The 19,449-nt window shown below is 34.9% G+C and overlaps 1 protein-coding gene across 11 annotated transcripts in view; it reads left to right on the forward strand.

Moving 5' to 3' along the window:
- NOL4 (nucleolar protein 4) overlaps positions 1–19,449 on the forward strand; it is a 384,554-nt gene that overhangs the window by 74,165 nt on the left and 290,940 nt on the right. The window lies entirely within an intron of this gene.

Here is a 19,449-nt window from a genome sequence, read left to right on the forward strand (position 1 = left end):
TTAACTTTCACTTATGTGTGGCAGACTTATTTTCTCGAAGTATGGAGCTATTCTTGTCATCCTTTCATTCAAAAATTCAAAAGCTCTTTACTGAGAAGAAAGTTACAAACTGGCAGAAGATTCGTATTCAGACTTTATAGAGAACTATAAGAAAAAGGCAGACCAGCCAATAAAATATTGGGCAAGTGACTAAGAGAGATATTCAACAAAAGAGGGTGTCTAAATGACTAATAAATGTAAGAAAGGTTCACAACCTCAGTAGTCATCAGAGAAATTAAAATTAAAACCACTATCCACACATGTATCAGAATGACAACAATGAAAGAGATTGACCTTCCAAAGTGTTTGTGAGAATGTTGAGCAATCAGAATGTTAGTATACTGCTAGAGAGACATTTAGTTAATACACCCATTTGGGAAAAACTATTTAGCACATTTTACAAAGATATATATATATATATATATATATATATATATAGCAATTCTATATGACATGAGTGATGGATGCACAAAAAAACACGAATGAAACCGTTATAGCAGTATTATTTCTAATAGTTAAAAACCATAAATGACTCTAATGTTTTTCCTGAAAAAAATTGTTAAATAAGTTATTGCATATTTTACTATGGAATACTATGCAACAATAAAAAAAGTAATTCTACACACTACAGCATGTATAAATCCCACAAACATAATGAAATAGGCAACACGAGTCTATATTGAGAAGCCAAGGTAGTAGCTATCTCTGGGGAGGTAAGCAAGATTAGTGATTAGAAAATAGTCAAAGGGAGCTTGTAGGGGTGCTGCTACTCTTCTATTTCTGGAACTTGGTGATCTGTATGTGGATGTGTTTAATGTGTAAATTCATTAAACTTTATACTTATATTTTGTGCATTTGGTCTTAGTTATATTTCAATTTTTTTTTAAAGACTTGTCATTAACTACTGTATTAGGTCACTCTCTTCAGCCTCTGCCTGTTGGATTTTAACCTGTTTTCTAGCTGTTTCCCCTTACATCTTTGCATGTGTCTTATGTTTTCAACAGATTTGATTAGTAAATGAATTGTTCTTCATATTCATTGTTTTTGTCCGTTTAGTAATGGAATCCTCTGAATGTTAGCTGCATACATGTCTGAGTCCTTTTGGCCAATCTTCTGACTACATTTTCTAGACTGCCTCGGCTCTACGTATGGCTGTATGATTAAGTCTGGGCCAGCGATTCATAGCAGAAGTGATGGGTCCGACTTACTTCCTCTATGTTACTTTCACTTTTACTTACGGCTGGGAAATAGCAATGTCTGGGAAACCTTGGCAGCCACATGTTCTAGATGGCAGAGCTACCATGCTGGCTGTGGATCACTGGACTGTTAGATGAAAGAGAAATTAATTTCTGTCTTATTTAAGCTATAATATTTTGAGGTTCCTTTATTACAATGTAGTCTCTGTCTTAATACAGTTTGTTATAAACATTGCAATTCATATGTGTCTCTGTGCCTTGATTTGGCTAATCACTCTTTGCAGAGATGACCTGACCTACTGAAATGATCTTCAAGAAGTGCCATATGCACTGATTTATATCTTTCAGTGCTTTCCATTTCTTAGATATCTGACCATAGGGAATGTATTCATTTATTTGAGTCTCAGCTTCGTTACCTGTGAAATGGGAATAATAGATGATTATTATGAACCCTAAAGGAGTTAATACATGTAAAGTATTTAGCAATCTGGAGTACATATTAAGCACTCAACAAATATTATTTTCACCTAATAGTTTTAATATAAATAATTGATATGGAACTGAGCAGTAGCACAACAAAGAAACTCAATGTACATTGGAAGAGGATATGAATTAAGGACATTTAAGAGACAAGTTCATGTTGTTTCATGATTCGAGCCTTCTAGAGATTTGTTATTGTTTTATAAATATTGGAAATAGTGTAATGTTAATATAAATATACCTTATGACCAAGTAATTCTGCTCCTAGTGATGTATTGAAAAGAAATGAGTACATGGATATATGAAAAATATAAGGAAAATATTTATAGCAGCATTACCTTTAGTAGAAACAACCCCATTGTTTCCTACATGTAAGAGCAAAACTAACTCTTAATTTTGGCAAATTTATTTTAACTGTCCCATGCTTCTCTTTCTTCTTAAAAATTGGTAATAATAGTGCCTGACTATTGACTACTTAAGAATATGCTTATCTATTACAATGTGATTTGGGGAAGAATTGCTAAATGTTTCTAAGGTATTAAAAATAAATTGCACTTCTATTTTTAGTATTCCCTTTCAATTATCTTCTAGCAATTTTCTTTTGTCTAAAGTACTTCCTTTAAGTCCCTTCATAAGAGTGGTAAATGTTTTTGGTGTGTTTGCCAGAAGAAAACCCTCTTTTTTGCATGATAATTTATCTGGTTATATAAATCTATATTTTTCAGCATTTCCCCTCAGAGTTGTGAAGCTATTATTGTATTGCCTTCTCACTTGGTGACTATTGAGAGGTTTGCTGTCAGACAAACTCTTGTTCCATAAGGGTGATCTGTCTCATCTTTCTGGCTGTTTTTTTTTTAATATAATCAGTTTGTGGTTATCTGCAGTTTTATACATAGTAATGTATGCAAGAGTGAATTTTTGCAAACAAAATTATCCTGTGTGGGATTCACTGTGTTTCTTAAATCTGAGGTCTCATAGCTCTATTAATTTTCCTCCATTGTTTCCCCAAAAGATTAGACTATTTTGTTTTCAAACCAAGAGCCAAATAAACCTAAGACACATCACCTTGTCATGTCTATTTACAAGTAGTTCATTCATTCACTGCATGTGGACATTTTTTTGAGTCCTATTTTTACATGAATATTTCTGTTTCAAGTCTTGTGGCCCATTGCTCACATGACCCTAGAAATTTACCTCACTTTTTGTCAACTCTGCAATTTAAACTATGCTTATTAGTCATTCTTTCTAGTTATTTTATAATGGAAGATTTCTTTCTTTTTAAAAAAGAATATTAAAATAAGTTAATGTTTCATTTCCTATCCTTGGCAGATTTTTATTTTTCAATATGAATTGTTTTGAAAAAAAAAAGTTAGTAACACATGCACTAAAAAGGGATACAAAGATTTCATTATATTTTAATTTAATGTGAATTTTTCATTTTTCAAGTTGATTAAGCATAGTTTACAAAAAATTCCTTGAGCTGGTTGTCAGTCCGCTAGAATAACTTTCCTCTGTTGCCACACAGGACAGCAAGGTTTTCACTCCCCCAAAGAGTGTATCCTTTTCCTCCTCTCATTTTAAATAGACTTCAGGTTCACAGCAATACTGAGCAAAAGTACAGAGTTTCCAGGTATCCCCTGCCCTCACAAGCTCATAAGCACCCCTACTATCAACATCCTGCACCAAAGTGGTACATTGGTTACAGTCAATGAAACTACATTGGTATATCATTAAAATTCGAAGTTTACATTAGGGTTAAATCTTGGTTTTGTACATTCCATGAGTTTGGAAAAAATGTATAATGACATGTATCTACCAATATAGTGTCATACAGAATAGTTTCACTGCCCTAAATATACGTTGTGCTTTGTCTATTAATCCCTCCCTTCCCAGAAGCCCTGGCAACCACTGATCTTTTTACTGTCTCCTTAGTTTTGCCTTTTTCCAGAAGGTCAGATATTTGGAATCATATAGTATTTAGACCTTTCAGATTGGCTTCTATCAATTGATAATATGCATTTAAGATTCTTTCATGTATTTTCATGGCTTGATAGTTCATTTTTTAGTGCTAAGTAATATTTCATTGTCTGGGTACACCAGAGTTTATTCACTCATCTACTGAAGGACATCTTGTTTGCTTCCAAATTTTGGCAATTATAAATAAAGCTGCTATAAACATCTGTGTGTAGGTGTTTTTGTAGACTTAAGTTTTCAACCTCTTTGGGTAAATACAAAGGTATATGTTTGGTGGATCATATGACAAGAGTATGTTTAGTTTTATCAGAAAGTGCCAAACTTTCTTCCAAAGTGCTATAAAGTTTTGCAATCCTATGAACAATTAATGTTCTTTTTGTTCCATATCCTCACCAGCTTTTGGTGGTGTTAGTGTTTTGATTTTGGCCATTCTAATAGTTATGTAGTGGTATCTCATTGTTTTAATTTGCATTTTCTGAGTGGCATGTGATGTCGAGCATCTTCTTTGGTGAGGTGTCTGTTCAGATCTTTTGTACATTTTAAAATCAGTTTGTTTTCCTATTGTTGAATTTTATGAGTTATTTGTATATTTCAGATAAAAATCCTGTATCAGATTTTCTTCCAGTCTGTGGCTTGTCTTCTTCCAGTCTGTTGCTTGTTTTCTCCTTCTCTTGACTATGTCTTTCATGATCAGAAGTTTTGAATTGTAATGAAGTCTAGCTTATCAATTCTTTCATTCATGGATCATGCCTTTGGTGTTGTATCTAAAAAGTAGTCATATCCATGCCCAAGTCATGTAGATTTTCTCCTATTTTATCTTCTAAGATAAAATTTGTATATATTTTTTGTATTTAACATTTAGTTTAAGATTCATTTTCAGTTATCTTTTTGAACAATGTAAGTCCTGTGTCTAGACTCCTTTTTTCCACACGTGCATATCCAACTGTTCCGCAACATTTGTTAAAACAATCTTTTCTCCATTGTATTGCTGTTGCTCCTTTGTCAAAGATCAGTTGACTATATTTATGTAGGTCTATTTCTGGGCTCTCTATTCTATTCCACTGATCCTCGTTTGTTCGGTTGCCAATACATACTGTCTTGATTACCACAGCTTTATAGTAAGCCTTGAAGTTGAGTAGTGTCAGTCCTATGACTTTATTCTTCTCCTTTAATATTGTGTTGGCTATACTTGGTGCCTTTAAATTTCCTTCCACATTTTTTGAGGGCACTGTTCTTAACATTTTCTTCATGTAATAGGCTTAGTCAGATATTTGAAGGATACACATTATCAGTAATAGAGTAGTAAGTAACATTTGTTGAGTAATTATTAAATTCTGGGCAAAATTCAATTAATCATAAATTAAACAGATATATAATTATCATCATATTTTAGATGAGAAAACCAAAGCCCAGGGAAATGTAAGAAAATTCCCCAAGGCAACTTAGGTAGTAAATAGAGAAATATGATAGTCCGCCTCAAAGGGGCATAATGTGGTATCACCTCCCAGTACCTACAGCATTAACTAACTTTCAGCAAGGAAATTCTTCAAATAAACCAGAATATAGAGGTTAAATTCTACTTCAATTGAATATTTGCTGATTATATACTATATACCTGGGACAATTCTAGGTATTACATTTTCAAAATAATGATCACTAAGCATTTTCTCTTAATGAGTTCATTGTGTAGAGTGTCATATAGTGAACAGACAAGTTAAAATAAAATAGTAGCTTTCTCCAAAGAGTGCCACACTGGAATCAACCTAGATGATCACCAACTGGAGAACAGAAAGACAAATTATGGCATCATCATGCAATGGGATATTATTCATCAATAAAAACATAGGGTATGATGATAACAAAGTTCTGATATCTGTCTCACAGATCTTACTTGCTAAATCTTCATGTTTACTTCCTATTAAAACACTATCATAGCTATTCTGATTAATTTAGTAGTGAAAGAATAATCTTTCTTTCTAGGCTTTAAATCCTTCCCTTGTATTTAGGTTAAAAATTCTTACTTTGTGGCCACATGTACCCTAACAAAGTTACTAGTCCCAGAATTTTCCCAAAATAAAAATCCTTTTATTTTCTGGGATTATTATTCACAGGATTGACACATCTCTGAAGGCTTTAAAGATTTTTATTCTTTTAGCATTTCTTTCCAATATACTCATGTATTACAGATTGTTGGCTATGGACACAAGAAATATTTTGACCTATTTTTAATCATTAAAATTACTATGAATATTAGTACCTCTCAACCTAATTTTTATTTTCTTTGCTCTGCATCCTATCCCCAAAGGTATAAAAAGGAATTTAGTGCTCTATCACACAATGATTATGCCTATTAGTTAAGGGAAAATGCAAGAAGATGTGATTGTACTTCTCAATTGCAGTCAAACACTGAATTAACCACAATGACTAAAAAAGATAGCTCAAAGGATTAAATCTTCAGAGGAACCCTATATTTATATTAAATAATTCATTTCTCAAGGAAAAAAATAGTTTGTATATATTTTTGCAAGAAGAGCTAACTATCCTAAATATATATGCACCCAATACAGGAACACCCAGATTTATAAAGCAAGTCTTCAGAGACCTACAAAGAGACTTAGACTCCCACACAATAATAGTTGGAGACTTTAATACCCCACTGTCAATATTAGACAGATCAACGAGACATACAATTAACAAGGATATTCAGGATTGGACTCAGCTCTAGACCAAGCAGACCTAATAGACATCTACAGAACTCTCCACCCCAAATCAACAGAACATATTCTTCTAAGCACCACGTCTCTCTTATTCTAAAACTGACCACATAATTGGAAGTAAAACACTACTCAGCAAATGCAAAAGAATGGAAATCATAACAAACAGTCTCTCAGACCACAGTGCAATCAAATTAGAACTCAGGATTAAGAAACTCACTCAAAACTGTACAAGTACATGGAAACTGAACAACCTGCTACTGAATGACAACTGGGTAAATAACGAAATTAAGGCAGAAATAAATAAGTTCTTTGAAACCAATGAGAACAAAAACGGAATGTCCCAGAATCTCTGGGACACAGCTAAGGCAGTGTTTAGAGGAAAATTTATAGCACTAAATGCCCACAAGAGAAAGCTGTAAAGAGCTAAAATTGACGCCCTAACATCACAATTAAAAGAGCTAGAGAAGGAAGAGCAAACAAATTCAAAAGCTAGCAGAAGACAAGAGATAACCAAGATCAGAGCAGAACTGAAGGAGATAGAGACAAGAAAACCCCTTCAAAAAATAAATGAATGTAGGAGCTAGTTTTTTTGAAAAGATCAACAAAATAGACAGATCGCTAGCCAGACAAAGAAGAAAATAGAGAAGAATCAGACACAATAAAAAATGATAAAGGGGATATCACCACTGATCCCACAGAAATACAAACTACCATCAGAGAATACTATAAACACCTCTATGTAAATAAACTAGAAAATCTAGAAGAAATGGATAAATTCCTGGATACGTACACCCTCCCAAAACTAAACCGGGAAGAAGTCGAATCCCTGAGTAAACCAATAACAAGTTCTGAAATTGAGGCAGTAATTAATAGCCTACCAACCAAAAAGACCCAGGACCAGATGGATTAACAGCCGAATTCTACTAGAGGTACAAGGAGGAGCTGGTACCATTCCTTCTGAAACTATTCCAATCAATAGGAAAAGAGGAAATCTTCCCTAACTCATTTTATGACACCAGCATCATCCTGATACCAAAGCCTGGCAGAGCCACAACAAAAAGAGAAAATTTCAGGCCAATATCCCTGATAAACATCGATGTAAAAATCCTCAGTAAAATACTGGCAAACCAAATCCAGCAGCACATCAAAAAGCTTATCCACCATGATCAAGTGGGCTTCATCCCTGGGATGCAAGGCTGGTTCAACATAGGCAAATAAATAAATGTAATCCAGTATATAAACAGAACCAAAGACAAAAGCCACATGATTATCTCAATAGATGCAGAAAAGGCCTTTGATAAAATTCAACAACCCTTCATGCTAAAAACTCTCAATAAATTAGGTATTGATGGGACGTATCTCAAAATAATAAGAGCTATTTATGACAAACCCACAGCCAATATCATACTGAATGGGCAAAAACTGGAAGCGTTCCCTTTGAAAACTGGCACAAGACAGGGATGCCCTCTCTCACCACTCCTATTCAACATAGTGTTGGAAGTTCTGGCCAGGGCAATCAGGCAGGAGAAGGAAATAAAGGGTATTCAATTAGGAAAAGAGGAAGTCAAATTGTCCCTGTTTGCAGAACTCACATATTATAAAATTAATCATATAAAGTGTATAATTCAATATTTTTAGTGTGTTCAGAACGTTGCACAACCACCACCCTCTAATTTTAGAACATTTTGTCCCTCCTAAAAGATACTTTGTAGGTATTAACAGCCAGTCCTTATTTTTTTCTCCTCCCCAGTTCTAAATAAGCAATAAACTACTTTCATTATTTTTATTTTTATTTTTTGAGATAGTTTCTCACCCTGTTGCCAAGGCTGAAATGCAGGGACACAATCATGACTCACTGCAGCCTCAACCTTATGGGCTCAAGTGATCCTACAACCTCAGCCTCCTGAGCATCTGGCACTACAGGCATGTGTCACCATGCCCAGCCAATTTATTTATATTTTTTGTAGTGATGAGGGTCTCACTATGTCTCAAACTCTTGGGCTCAAGAGATCCACATTCCCCAGCCTCCCAAAGCACTGGGATTACAGGCATGAGCCACCACATCTGGCCCTATTTCTATCTATATACATTTGCTTATTTTCTACATTTCATATAAATTGAATCATACAATATGTGGTCTTTTATGTCTGGCCTCTTTCATGAAACTTAAAGTCTTCAAGGTTTATCCATGGATGAATCAGTACTTCATTTCTACCATAAAAAGTACTACTTTTTATGGTAGAAAGATATTTCTTTGTATGGTTATGCCACATTTTGCTTATACGTTTTTCAGTTCAGGGACATTTGAGTTCCCACTTTTTGGATATTACACATATGCTGCTATTAATATTTATGTATAGTATATTTTGGGTGAACTTATGTTATTCCTTTTGAATGTGTGTATGTGTGCGTGCGTGTGTGTGTGTGTGTGTCTGTGTGTGTATTTTGTATATACATGATTTTGGCTTACCAAGTCGTCTGGTAAGTCTATGTTTAACTTTTTGTTGCTGCCAGTCTGTTTTCAAAGCAACTACATTATTTTGCATTCCCACCAGCAATGTATGAGGATTCCAATTTTTCCAGATCCTTGCCAATACTTGTTAATTTTTAATATAGCAATCCTAGTGCATGTGAAGTAGTGTTTCATTGGTATTTGATTTGCATTTATCTAATCACGAATTATATTAAGCATTTTTTCTTGTGCTTGTTTGTCATTTAAACATCTTTTTGGAGAAATGTCTGTTCAAATTGTTTAGCAGTTTTTAAATTGGTTTATTTGACTTTCTATTATTGAGTTGTGTTTTCATATATTATGAATGTAAGTCCTTTATTAGATATGTGATTTCCAAATATTTTCTCCCATTTGTATGAGATGTCATTTCACTTTCTGATGGTATTATTTGCATCATAAACATTTTAAATATTTACGTAGTTCAATTTATAATTTTTCCTTTGGTTGCTTTTAATTTTGGCGGTTATGAGGACTTTGCCTTACCCAAGGTTACAAACAGTTACTTCTGTGTAACTTGTACAAATTTTGAGTTTTAGCTCTTACATTTACATTGATCATTTAATTTAATTTTTATTTAAGGGTTGAGGTAGGGACCTGACTATTTCTTTTCATTCGGGTATATAGTCGTCCTGGTATTATTTGTTAAATTCTTTTCCTACTGCATTGTTTTGACATGTCTTTCGAAGATGAATTGAATAAATGGAAGGCTTTATTTCTGAAGTCTCAATTTTATTCCACTGATCTATATATCAATTCATTTGCCAATACCACACTATCTAATAAAGACTTTAGTGTAGTAAGCTTTGAAATTAAGAAGGGTATGAACTCTGAATTTCTTTTTTTTAAGGCTATTTTGGCTAATCTCGTTTCCTGGAATTTACATATAAATTTTAAGGCCAACTTGTCAATTTTCATGAAAAGCTATTTGAAATTTTGGTAGTGATTGCAATGATCCTGCAAAATAATGTTTATATTGTCTTCTAGTCTATAAACGTAAGGTGTATTTCAGTTTATTTAGCTCATATTCAATATTTTCAGCAATGTTTTATAATGTTCAGTGTATAAGTCTTACACCTTTTTAAACATTATATCTTAATTATTACTAAATATTTTAGTGTTTTGAAACCCTCATAAAAGAAATGATTTTTCCCCCTTCATTTTCAGATTGTTCATTGCTAATAAAAACTACAATTGATTTTTAATATTGACTGGAACTCATTTATTAGTTCTAACAGTTTTTTAATGGATTCCTTAGAATTTTCTATATATGGATCATGTCATTCGTGACACACAAAGTATCTACAAAGATATTTTTACTTCTTCCTTTCCAATTTGGTGTATTTTCTGTCTTTTCCCTGATTGATTTTCCTGGCTAGATTCACCAGTATGATGTTAAATAGATGTGGCTAGAGCACACATTCTTGTTTGGCTTTTATTTTTAGGAGAAAAGCATTCAGTCTTTCACAATTAAATAAGATGTTAGTTATGGGAGGTTTTTGTAGATGTCCCTTATGAAGTTGAGGAAATTCTTTTCTATTCCTAATTTACTTAGAATTTTTGTCAGGGAAGTATGTTGGCTTTTGTCAAATGATTTTTTTCCTGGATCTATGGAAATAATAATATGCTTGTGTCCTTTATTGTATTAATATGATATATTAAACTAATTCTTTTCATTGTATTAAACTAACCTTGCATTCCTGGAATGATCCTACTTGATTGTAGTATATAATAACTTGTAAATGTGCTTGGATTTGGTTTGCTAGTATTTTATTGAGGATTTTTGTATCTATATTCATAAAATATATTGTTTTGTATATCTTTTTTATCCTGTGATATATTTGATTTCGGTATCAAGATAATGCTGGCCTCATTGGATAATTTGGGAAGTGTTTTGTCACCTATTGCTTTAAAAGAGTTTATTATTAATTCCATTGATTCTTTGAATGTTTGGTTCAGTGAGGCCATCTGGACCTGGGTTGCTTCTGTGTGAAAAGCTTTTTTTTTTTTTTTTTTTTTTTTGAGATGGAGTCTCACTCAGTCACCCAGGCTGGAGTGCAGCGGCATGATCTTGGCTCACTGCAAGCTCCAGCCTCCCAGGTTCATGCCATTCTCCTGCCTCAGCCTCCCAAGTAACTGGCACTACAGGCACCCACCACCACACCCGGCTAATTTTTTGTATTTTTAGTAGAGACAGGGTTTCACCATGTTAGCCAGGATGGTCTCGATCTTCTGACCTCATGATCCACCCATCTCAGCCTCCCAAAGTGCAGGGATTACAGGCATAAGCCACTGCACCCCGCCGTGAATAGCTTTTTTAATTACTAATTTTGTCTTTATACTTGTGATAGGCCTATAAATTTTTTGTCAGCCATTATCAATAATTTAAGCCTTTCGAGGAATTGTTAATTTTATATTATTAATTCTAATTTGTTGACATACACTTGTTTATGGGTTTTTGTGATTTTTTATTTTTGTAAAGTCAATAATGATCCTTCTTTTATTCCTAATTTTAGTAATTTGAGTCTTCCCTCCTCTTTTTACATTTTTATATAAGTAAAGCTTAAACTTTGTCATTTAAAAAGTTGTTTTCACATATTGCCTTTTGGTTTTGCTGATTTTGTCCATTGTTTTCTACTCTCCATTTCATTTGTTTCACATCAATTTTTTATATATTCTCTCCCTTCTGCTCGATTTAGTTTACTCTTTTTCTGGTTACTAAGGTGAAAAGATAAGTCTGATTTGAAATTTTTCTTATTTTTTAATATAGGCATATAGCACTGGTTTGAGCATGTTGTGTCTTTGTTTCCATTCATCTCATAGTATTTCTAGTTTTCCTTTGGATTCCTCTGACCAATTAGTTTTCAGAAGTATGTTGTTTAATTTCTTCATATTTGTAGTTTTCCCAAATATCCTTGTGTCATTAATTTCTAATTTAACTCCATTTTGGTCATAAAACATGTAAAATATATTTTCTTTTTATTATTATTATTATTATTATACTTTAAGTTTTAGGGTACATGTGCTCAATGTGCAGGTTTGTTACATGTGTATCCATGTGCCATGTAGGTGTGCTGCACCCATTAACTCGTCATTAGCATTAGATATATCTCCTAATGCTATCCCTCTCCCCTCCCCCCAACCCACAACAGTCCCCGGAGTGTGATGTTCCCCTTCCTGTGTCCATGTGTACTCATTGTTCAATTCCCACCTATGAGTGAGAACATGCGGTGTTTGGTTTTTTGTCCTTGCGATAGTTTACTGAGAATGATGGTTTCCAGTTTCATCCACGCCCCTACAAAGGACATGAACTCATCGTTTTTTATGGCTGCATAGTATTCCATGGTGTATATGTGCCACATTTTCTTAATCCAGTCTATCGTTGTTGGACATTTGGGTTGGTTCCAAGTCTTTGCTATTCTGAATAGTGCCGCAATAAACATACGTGTGCATGTGAATAGTGCCGCAATAAACATATGTGTGCATGTGTCTTTATAGCAGCATGATTTATAGTCCTTTGGATATATACCCAGTAATGGGATGGCTGGGTCAAATGGTATTTCTAGTTGTAGATCCCTGAGGAATCGCCACACTGACTTCCACAGTGGTTGAACTAGTTTACAGTCCCACCAACAGTGTAAAAGTGTTCCTATTTCTCCACATCCTCTCCAGCACCTGTTGTTTCCTGACTTTTTAATGATGGCCATTCTAACTGGTGTGAGATGGTATCTCATTGTGGTTTTGATTTGCATTTCTCTGATGGCCAGTGATGACGAGCATTTTTTCATGTGTTTTTTTGGCTGCATAAATGTCTTCGTTTGAGAAGTGTCTGTTCATGTCCTTCGCCCACTTTTTGATGGGGTTGTTTGTTTTTTTCTTGTAAATTTGTTTGAGTTCATTGTAGATTCTGGATATTAGCCCTTTGTCAGATGAGTAGGTTGTGAAAATTTTCTCCCATTTTGTAGGTTGCCTGTTTACTCTGATAGTAGTTTCTTTTGCTGTGCAGAAGCTCTTTAGTTTAATTAGATCCCATTTGTCAATTTTGGCTTTTGTTGCCATTGCTTTTGGTGTTATAGGCATGAAGTCCTTGCCCATGCCTATGTCCTGAATGGTACTGCCTAGGTTTTCTTCTAGGGTTTTTATGGTTTTAGGTCTAACATGTAAGTCTTTAATCCATCTTGAATTAATTTTTGTATAAGGTGTAAGAAAGGGATCCAGTTTCAGCTTTCTACATATGACTAGCCAGTTTTCCCAGCACCATTTATTAAATAGGGAATCCTTTTCCCATTGCTTGTTTTTGTCAGATTTGTCAAAGATCAGATAGTTGTAGATATGCGGCACCATTTCTGAGGGCTCTGTTCTGTTCCATTGATCTATGTCTCTGTTGTGGTACCAGTACCATGCTGTTTTGGTTACTGTAGCCTTGTAGTATAGTTTGAAGTCAGGTAGCGTGATGCCTCCAGCTTTGTTCTTTTGGCTTAGGACTGACTTGGCGATGCGTGCTCTGTTTTGGTTCCATATGAACTTTAAAGTAGTTTTTTCCAATTCTGTGAAGAAAGTCATTGGTAGCTTGATGGGGATGGCATTGAATCTATAAATTACCTTGGGCAGTATGGCCATTTTCATGATATTGATTCTTCCTATCCATGAGCATGGAATGTTCTTCCATTTGTTTGTATCCTCTTTTATTTCATTGAGCAGTGGATTGTAGTTCTCCTTGAAGAGGTCCTTCACATCCCTTGTAAGTTGGATTCCTAGGTATTTTATTCTCTTTGAAGCAATTGTGAATGGGAGTTCACTCATGATTTGGCTCTCTGTTTGTCTGTGATTGGTGTACAAGAATGCTTGTGATTTTTATACACTGATTTTGTATCCTGAGACTTTGCTGAAGTTGCTTATCAGCTTAAGGAGATTTTGGGCTGAGACGATGGGGTTTTCTAGATATACAATCATGTCATCTGCAAACAGGGACAATTTGCCTTCCTCTTTTCCTAATTGAATACCCTTTATTCCTTCTCTTGCCTGATTGCCCTGGCCAGAACTTCCAACACTATGTTGAATAGGAGTGGTGAGAGAGGGCATCCCTGTCTTGTTCCAGTTTTCAAAGGGAATGCTTCCAGTTTTTGCCCATTCAGTATGATAATGGCTGTGGGTTTGTCATAGATAGCTCTTATTATTTTGAGATATGTCCCATCAATACCTAATTTATTGAGAGTTTTTAGCATGAAGGGTTGTTGAATTTTCTCAAAGGCCTTTTCTGCATCTATTGAGATAGTCATGTGGTTTTTGTCTTTGGTTCTGTTTATATACTGGATTACATTTATTTATTTGCCTATGTTGAACCAGCCTTGCATCCCAGGGATGAAGCCCACTTGATCATGGTGGATAAGCTTTTTGATGTGCTGCTGGATTCGGTTTGCCAGTATTTTATTGAGGATTTTTGCATCAATGTTCATCGAGGATATTGGTCTGAAATTCTCTTTTTTTGGTTGTGTCTCTGCCTGGCTTTGGTATCAGGATGATGCTGGCCTCATAAAATGTGTTAGGGTGGATTCCCTCTTTTTCTATCGATTGGAATAGTTTCAGAAGGAATGGTACCAGTTCCCCCTTGTACCTCTGGTAGAATTCGGCTGTGAATCCATCAGGTCCTGGACTCTTTTTGGTTGGTAAGCTGTTGATTATTGTCACAATTTCAGAACCTGTTATTGGTCTAGTCAGAGATTCAACTTCTTCCTGGTTTAGTCTTGGGAGGGTGTATTTGTCGAGGAATTTATCCATTTCTTCTAGATTTTCTAGTTTGTTTGCGTAGAGGTGTTTGTAATATTCTCTGATGGTAGATTGTATTTCTGTGGGATCGGTGGTGATATCCCCTTTATCATTTTTTATTGCGTCTATTTGATTCTTCTCTCTTTTCTTCTTTATTAGTCTTGCTAGCGGTCTATCAATTTTGTTGATCTTTTCAAAAAACCAGCTCCTGGATTCATGAATTTTTTGAAGGGTTTTTTGTGTCTCTATTTCCTTCAGTTCTGCTCTGATTTTAGTTATTTCTTGCCTTCTGCTAGGTTTTGAATGTGTTTGCTCTTGCTTTTCTAGTTCTTTTAGTTGTGATATTAGGGTGTCAATTTTGGATCTTTCCTGCTTTCTCTTGTGGGCATTTAGTGCTATAAATTTCCCTCTACACACTGCTTTGAGTGTGTCCCAGAGATTCTGGTGTGTTGTGTCTTTGTTCTCATTGGTTTCAAAGAACATCTTTATTTCTGCCTTCATTTCATTATGTACCCAGTAGTCATTCAGGAGCAGGTTGTTCAGTTTCCATGTAGTTGAGCGGTTTTGAGTGAGTTTCTTAATCCTGAGTCCTAGTTTGATTGCACTGTGGTCTGAGAGACAGTTTGTTTTAATTTCTGTTCTTTTACATTTGGTGAGGAGAGCTTTACTTCCAACTACTAGTCAATTTTGGAATAGGTGTGGTGTGGTGCTGAAAAAAATGTATATTCTGTTGATTTGGGGTGGAGAGTTCTGTAGATGTCTATTAGGTCCACTTGGTGCAGAGCTGAGTTCAATTCCTGGGTATCCTTGTTCACTTTCTGTCTTGTTGATCTGTCTCATGTTGATAGTGGGGTGTTAATATCTCCCATTATCATTGTGTGGGAGTTTAAGTCTCTTTGTAGGTCACTCAGGACTTGCTTTATGAATCTGGGTGCTCCTGTGTTGGGTGTATATATATTTAGATAGTTAGCTCTTCTTGTTGAATTGATCCCTTTACCATTTTCAATCCCTTAAATTTATTGAGGCTTGTTTTATGATAGCATGGGGTCTCTCATGAAAAATGTGTTACTGTTGTGTAGCGTGTTCTATGTATGTCTATTAGTTTTTTAAAATTTTTTAAGTATTGTTCAAGTCTTCTATTTCCTTATATATCTTCTGCCTAATTGTTCTACTTTTGAAGGTGAGCTTTTAAGTTTCCAGCTATTATTGTTGAATTGTCTATTTCTCTCTTTAATTCTGTTTTTGCTTCATCAATGTATGTGTGTGTGTGTGTGTGTGTGTGTGTGTCACTTGGAGTCTCTTATTGGGTCCATATATGTTGATCATTGTTTTGTCTGTCTGGTGAATTGAATCTTTTATTACTATGAAATGAGTCTCTTTATTTTTTAATTGTATTTTTAAATTATATTTTAGTGGTTGCTCTTGAGCATACAATGTACATTTGAAATTATCAGAATCTACTTCAGATATATAGTATTTTGGTTACAACCAAGTAAAGAAATTTTAATTTTATATAGGTATATTTTTTCCCCACATTTTTGTTCTGTGGCTGATATATATTTTGTTCTATGGCTGATAAGTCATAAAACTGACACACACATAAAACATCTATATATGTTAAAATACAACAATATGTTGTCTTTTAAAGAAGCTGAGGGAAGAAAGTAGAAAAGTATATATATATATATATATATATATATTTTTTTTTTTTTTGAGACAAAGTCTCACTCTGTGGCTCAGGCTGGAGTGCAGTGGCGTGATCTCAGCTCACTGCAACCTACACTTCCCAGGTTCAAGTGATTTTCCTGCCTCAGCCTCCTGAGTAGCTGGGACTACAGATACACACCACCACGCCCAGCTAACTTTTGTATTTTTTAGTACAGAAGGGGTTTCACCATATTGGCCAGGCTGGTCTTGAACTCCTGATCTCATGATCTGCCTGCCTCAGCCTCCGAAAGAGCTCGAATTACAGGCCTGAGCCACTGAGCCCGGCCAACTTTCTTATTTGACCTTTTTGGTTCTCTTTCTTTCTATGTGTGTATCTGCATCACCATAAGGTATCATTTCCTTACTCCAAACTCCAATACACCTTTGTTTCTGCCCCTTTTCTCTGTTATCGTCAAGTGTGTTACATTTCTGTATGTTAGTATTCCAATAAATCAATTACCTATTGTTTTATCCAGTTGCCTTTTAAGTCATTGAAGAACAAATATGCAATTATACTGTCTTTAACATTAATATATTATATTACATTATATTAATTTGTATTATATTATATTTTTTTACCTTTACTGGTGCTCTGGATATTTTCATGTGAATTTGAATTACTGTCTGATGTCATTTACCTTCAGCCCAAATAACTTCCTTTAGCATTATTGTATGTTTTGTCTACTAGCATTGAATTCTCTCAGTTTTGTTCATCTGGGATAGTGTATTTCACTTTTTTTTTTTTTTTGAGACCGAGTTTTGCTCTTGTTGCCCAAGCTGGAGTGCAATGGTGTGATCTTGGCTCACCGCAACCTCCACCTCCCGGGTTCAAGCTATTCTCCTGCCTCAGCCTCCCAAGTAGCTGGGATTATAGGCATGCACCACCACACCCAGCTAATTTTGTATTTTTAGTAGAGATGGAGTTTCTCCATGTTGGTCAGGCTGGTTTCGAACTCCTGACCTCAGGTGATCCACCCGCCTCTGCCTCCCAAATTGCTGGGATTACAGGTGTGAGTCACTGCACCCGGCCTTCACCTTAATTTTAGAAAGATAGGTTTCTCTGGCTATAAGATTCCTGGTTGACAGTTTTTTACATTTAGCAATTTGAATATGTCATCCCATTGCATTCTGACCTCCTTTGTTTCTTTTGCGAAGTTAATTGTAATTGGGGTTAACTTATATGTGATGGGTCTTTTATCTCCTGGTGCTTTCAAGACTTTTGTCTTTGCCTTTGGTTTTAATTTCTACTGTAATGTGTCTATTTACTATTTTTTTTTTTGCGTTTTTGAAACTTTGGGTTTGTTGAGCTCTAAGCTCATTAAATATATTTCTTCCAGTTTCTGAATGACTTAATTAAACCTTACTGTCTAACTCATGATATTTGGCTGATTTATATGGTAGACCTAACCTCTGAAGGCATTTTTGATTTTTACTTATAGAGTACAAGTGTGTATTGTGCTTAAATCATAGTTGAGAGTAAACAGGTCCACATGACAAGAAGATAATGGACAATTTTCATCCCCAAATATGTGATTTTAATATTATCTTGACAAACACTGAACTTCCAATTTCTTGAGACAATGTTGACTGTTAAGAAATGCTTGTGAAACTTTTCAAATATATGCTCCTATGGCACAATTTGTACCTCCTGTGCTCTAACTCATACGCATTTGTAGTTGGTTGAATAATGGCCACCCTAAGATACTAAGTCCTAATTCTTGAAACTTGTAAACATTATCTTGTTTGGTATAAGGACCTTTGTAGATATTATTAAACATCTTGAGAAGATTACCTTGGATTATCTGGTTAGGCTATAAATCTCATCATAAGGGTCCTCACCAGAGAGAAAAACACAGAGGAGAGATACACAGAAGAGACAATGGTAATATAATGCAGCCTCAAGCTGTGAAATGCTGTCAAGCACCAGAAGCTGGAAGAGGCAAAGAATGGGTTCTCTCCTAGAGCTTCCAGAAAGAGTATAGCTCTGTGGACATTTTGATTTTGGACTTCTGGCCTCCAGGAGTTTGAGAAAATAAAGTACTCTTTTTGAAAACCACTTATTTTGTAGTAAGTTGTTAGAGAATCCATAAGAAATTAATATACTACCCTAGCAATCATTTCTTTAATACCTATTTTCTGCATTAAACTGTAAGCTTCACAAGTGCCTCAATTATCTGTCTTACACATCTTGCTATCTCCAGCTACTAGCAGAGGGTTTAGTAGTATCTGGGCCTTGTTGAATACTTATTGATAAAATGAGTAAATAGGCTGTGATCCCCACATCACTCGCAGTTGAGTGTTTAGCTAGATAAATGAGTGAACATGTGAATGAATTAAAGGACAAATATATATTTACTCCCATAAAAAATAAATACAGACTAAGTGTAAAAGATTATCATATTTTTTGGTTTTCCAGCAAAGGAACCCTCTCAGTTCCTTTGCTGGAGACTGTACAAATTTCATGGCTGAGAACAAAGAAGACAAAGTTTTATGGGTGGTTTTACTAGTGGATAGAGTTAGAATTTGAGTTTTCAGCCTAGGAAAGGTGGTTATTCTCTCAGGTATAGGGGATAGGTCAGGAAGAGGCATATGAAATTGTGTTTTTAGCTATTTGACCTAACGTGATTTCCTATATATAGTTGTTTGAATATGTTGCTTCAGCCACCACTACTCACAAGGCTTACCGTAAGTCAGAAAAATAAATAAATAAATAACAAAAAACTAACAGAAAGCACCAGGTGACTTACTTTTGGTTTTGCAGTGAGCTCAGTCTGCTGGGGTTACTGTTCAAATAAACTCTTGCCATTTCACTGCATAATGATTTTGCTCAGATTAATCACTCTCTTGTGCTGTATGCTGGGGTTAATGGCTATGTTATGTTACTTCAAATTATATCACAGGGTCCAAATAAGAAATGTGTTGTGTGTGTGTGTGTCTGTGTGTGTGTATGTCTGTGTGTGTGTGTGTGTGTGTGTATGTGTATATGTGTGTTTGCAAGCAGGAAGCCCTTTCATGTTGCAGTCATGTAAGATTAACTTTATTATCTCATTCCAAACTTATT

This window comes from Hylobates moloch, unplaced genomic scaffold (genome assembly GCF_009828535.3).
Source record: "Hylobates moloch isolate HMO894 unplaced genomic scaffold, HMol_V3 SCAFFOLD_5, whole genome shotgun sequence".
Taxonomy (NCBI): domain Eukaryota; kingdom Metazoa; phylum Chordata; class Mammalia; order Primates; family Hylobatidae; genus Hylobates; species Hylobates moloch.